Raw genomic sequence first — 4,494 nt, forward strand, 5'->3', positions numbered from 1 at the left:
AGTCTTAGGATGGATCTCAGAACCCACTGGGAGGAGAAGCAACGTCTGTAACAGGAGGGAAGAGACGGGGCGGATGAGCGGGAGTGGGTACGGAGAGCAGGCAGCCCGATCGGACGAGCAGGAGCTGGTGCAGAGAGTGGGGAGCCTGACTGGACAAGAGGGAGCCAGTGCGGGGAGATTGATAGGACGAGTGGGAGCAGGCATGTACTGGCCATTGGGACTACAGGGAGTTTCCCGGTGGGCCGATGGCTCAGTGGGCCGGTTTCAGTAATGGCTGCGCGGCTCGCCCTCAACTTCACGTAGTGATGTGAGAAAGATGAGAAAATACAGAGGAGAATAAGTGAAATAATAAAAGAGGTTAGTGAGGACTCCTTATGTTATGCTACTTATGTTTTTTTGCACAATTGCATATAGTCTTATATACTGTTTTTGTGCTTGTTTGCAAAATTTAAAGTGGGCTGGTCTGGATAAAGTCCAGGGGCAAATTTTTGTCCCAGTCCAGCCCTGAGTGAGAGCCAGTGCGGGGAGCCAGACTGGATGAGCTGGAGACTGTGTGGAGAGCGGGGAGCCCGAACGAACAGGAGCTGGTACGGAGAACGGGGAGCCTGATCGGAAGACTGGGAGCTGGTACGGAGAACGGGGAGCCTGATCGGACGAGCGGGGAGCATCATCGGACGTGCGGGACACAGCACAGAGAGTGGGGAGACCGATTGGACGAGCAGGAGCTGGTGCGGGGAGCTCGATCGGACGATCAGGGAGGAGATCGGAATAGCAGGAGCTGGTGCAGAGAGCGGGGAGCCCGGTCGGACGAGTGGGAGCCGGTGCGGGGAGCTTGATCAGACGAGCAGGGAGCCCGATGACACAAGCAGGAATCAGTGCGGAGAGCGAGAAGCCCCATGGGACGAGCGGGAAACAGTGCGGAGAGCGGGTAGCCCGATCGGACGAGCAGGACCCAGTGCAGAGAGCGGAGAGAATGGTCAGGGGAGCAGTAGCTGGTGTGGAGAGTGGGGAGCACCATCAGACGAGCTGGAGCCTGTGCAGAGAGCCTGATAGGACGAGCGGGAACCGGTGTGGGGAGCCCGATCGGATGAACTGGAGCCTGTGCAGAGAGCGGGAAGCCCGGTGGGATGAGCGGGACCTAGTGCAGAGAGCGGGGAGCCCAATGGGATGAGCGGGACCCAGTGCAGAGAGCAGGGAGCCCGATCGAATGAACTGGACCCGGGACTCAGTGTGGGGAGTCCGGTCGGACAAGCAGGAGCCGGTGCGAAAAGTGGGGAGCCCGATCTGATGAGCGGGGAGCACCATCGGACAAGCTGGAGCCTGAGCGGAGAGTGGGGAGCCCGTTAGGATGAGCAGGAATCGGTGCAGGGAACCTGATCGGACGAGCTGGAGCCTGTGCAGAGAACGGGAAGCCCATGAAGAGCAGGAACCAGGGCGGGGAGCCCGATCGGACGTGCTGGAGCCTGTGTGGAGAGCCCGATCGGAGGAGCGGATACTGGAGCGGAGAGCCCGATCGGAGGAGCAAAAACCGGAGCGGGGAGCCCGATCGGACGAGCTAGAGCCTATGCGGAGAACCTGATCGGGCGAGCGGGAGCTGATGCGGAGGAGCACTGTGAGTACCTACCGAGGCCGCCCTTTTTTGTTGCTGCTGTCATTTTGGGTATGACGCTGCCTTTTTTCTGTATTCTGGAGTGGCCGCAGGATGTCTTGTTTGCCCCCCCCCCCCCCAAAATAGATACAGTACCAGCCGCCACTGGGGAGCCGTGATCTCCCCCATCCGCTCATTTGGCTCCTACACCCAAGCGCTGTCACATGGGTGGAGGTCACAAGCCGCACCGAACGTATACGTTCTGGTATTGGGAAATGGCCCAATCACACCAGCAGGAAGGGACATTCCTTTACATTTCGCTCTGTTTACCATCTGTGTACAGAACGCCTCCTGGTGGCCATGTTGCATTTTACAGGAAATTGCAGAGCTGCAGATTGAAAAGGAAAGGTCATGTTTAATAATATTCAATTATTTATTTATTACATACCGCCATTAATTTGTGCAGCACTTTATATATTTATTCTACATTCACATAAATTACAATATGACGTGTGTCACACAATTGTATATACAAGTTTTTTATTTTTATTTTTTTATTTACCTTTTTATTTTTTTCCCCCACAAAAGTGGAGTTACCCTTTTAAAAAATGTTTTAAAAATTAAATGGACCAGTCAAAGCGATGGGGGTGTTTTTTGGTGTGAGTCTCTGGGTGGGTGGAGGTCGGGGTGGGACGCGTTTGTGATAAATGTGGACGGAAGTCTCATCCAACCAGTGCAGTGTGGGCGGGGCTGTCGCCGTGGTTACCAGACAACAAGAAGCCTGCAGGGATTAGGGAGTGAATGGCTGCACGGACAGCACAGGTATGTGTGAGATGATCCTTCCTGTACCGTCATGTCTGAAAAGATCATTAATTCTTCTAATATAATCAATTAGAAATAGGCGGAGTTTATCAGTGTGATGTCATTTGTGGATTTTTATTTTTTTTTATTGTTTTGAATGTATACAGATACAATGTATGGTTTTTATTCATAGAAACTGGATAGCACATGCACATTGTTCCTGCTAAATCGTACATTTTAATGAAATCTCTATTTGAAGTAAAGATAAAACGTTAAATTTTATACACACAGATCGGCCATAACATTATGACCACCCATTATAACCCATCGAGGCATGAACTACTCCACTAGACCTCTGAAGGTACACTGTGATTTGTAGACGTCAGTAGCAGATCCTTTAAGTCCTGTAAATTGTGAGATTGGGCCTCCATGGATTGGACTTGATCCCAAAGAGGCTCGATTGGAGAATTTGGAGGCCAAGTCAACACCTTAAATTCTTTTGTGTTCCTAAAACCATTCTTTAATTCATCAGACCAGTCCACCACCTTCCATTGCTCCGTGGTCCAGTTCTGATGCCTAAACATTTTTTTACCTTAAATGCAAAGAATGTATTAAGGTAAATAATGTTTTGGCTTTAGAACCACTTAAAGGGTTTCCCCAAAACATGAATATTATTTCAAGAGGTCCTCTGGGGTTGGAAGGTTGAAATAGACTGCTCTAAGGATATATGTTCTGCATCCTTTTGTTTTGTTTTTTTATATTTTGTGTCTCTTGTTTGTGTATTGTCCAGTCATGTCTGTCCTCAGGGTGTGTCTGTATTTTTCTGGGGCTCAATCCAGTATGTATCACCCCATTTTATATCTCTAACATTGCATTGGAGTCACCAACCCTGACCACTGAGTGTCATTAACTGCTCAGACTGGTACAGTATTGTGTCACAGAAGGCTGAATGGTCCATGTACCAAAGTCAGAGGAAACCGATTGAATAAGCAGACTGGTTTTCTTCCTCTTTTCTCCACAGGCAATCCCTGTCCTGCCCCTTCCCCTTTTCTTTTATTTTCCTTTCCCTTCCTATTCCCTTACCATTCCCTTCCCTTTCCATTCCTATACCCTTCCCTTTCTGTTCTCTTCCCTTTACCTTTGCTTTCCCTTCCTTTTCCTTTCCCTCTCTCTTCCTATCCCATTCCCTTCTCCTTCACTTTCTCTCCCTATTTCCTTTTCTTTCCCTTCCCCTTCCCTTCCTATTCACTTACCTTTCCTTTCCCTTCCCTTTCCCTTTGCTTTTCCTTTCCCCTTCCCTTTCATATCCCTTTCCGTTCCTATTCCATTCCCTTTCCCTACCCTTTCTATTTCCTTGCCTTTCTCTTCCCTTTCCCTTTTGTATACCCTTCCCTTTCTGTTCCCTTTCATTTCCCTTCCCTTTCCCTTCCTATTCCTTTACCTTTCCCTTCCATTTCCATTCCTATACCCTTCCCTTCCCTTTCTGTTCTCTTCCCTTTACCTTTGCTTTCCCTTCCTTTTCCTTCCCCCTTTCCTTTTATTTCCCTCTCTCTTCCTATTCCATTCCCTTTCCCTTTCTCTCCCTATTCCCTTTTCCTTTTCTTTCCCTTCCCCTTCCCTTCCTATCCCCTTCCCTTTCTCTTCCCTTCCCTTTTCATTCTTATTCTCTTACTTTTCCCTTCCCTTTCCATTTCTATTCCCTTCCCTTTCCTTTCGCTTTTCCTTTCCCCTTCCCCTTCCCTTCCTATTCCATTCCCTTTTCCTTCCCATTTCCTTACCTTTCCCTTCCCTTTCTTTTCCCTTCCCTTTCTTTTCCCCCTTCCTTTCATTTCCCTCTCTCTTCCTATTCCATTCCCTTTCTCTTCCTATTTCCTTTCCTTTCGCCCCCCACCTCTTATTCTTTCTCCCTGCCTCCTTTTTTCCCCTCTCTCTCTCTTATTTCCAACCCCCCTTTTCTCTCCTTTTTCTCTCTCCCTTACAAATTCAAATAAACTTTTCTGGCAGAATCAGATACATTTTAACAATACCGAGCAATTGAGTTATTAAAGTTTGGGTGAGAAGGGGGGGGGGGGGGTGTATGCGGAAGTAATGACTCCTAGGACTTT

The 4,494-nt window shown here is 48.9% G+C and overlaps 1 protein-coding gene across 2 annotated transcripts in view; it reads left to right on the plus strand.

Annotated features, from left to right (window-relative positions):
- The first annotated feature begins 2,336 nt into the window (after nucleotides 1-2,336).
- Nucleotides 2,337-4,494, plus strand: part of EFCAB12 (EF-hand calcium binding domain 12) — an 18,518-nt gene continuing 16,360 nt past the window's right edge. The window contains exons 1-2 of one of the 2 annotated variants that reach the window (XM_077451611.1): nucleotides 2,348-2,410; nucleotides 2,681-2,750. The gene's annotated coding sequence lies outside the window, so the exon portion shown is untranslated. Of the gene's footprint in view, nucleotides 2,411-2,680; nucleotides 2,751-4,494 lie in introns of both variants that reach the window. The other variant, XM_077451610.1, reaches the window with a different exon arrangement.

The sequence above is a fragment of the Lithobates pipiens genome, unplaced genomic scaffold, assembly GCF_037356315.1.
Source record: "Lithobates pipiens isolate NorthernLeopardFrog02 unplaced genomic scaffold, aLitPip1_a1.2 Scaffold_23, whole genome shotgun sequence".
NCBI lineage: Eukaryota > Metazoa > Chordata > Amphibia > Anura > Ranidae > Lithobates > Lithobates pipiens.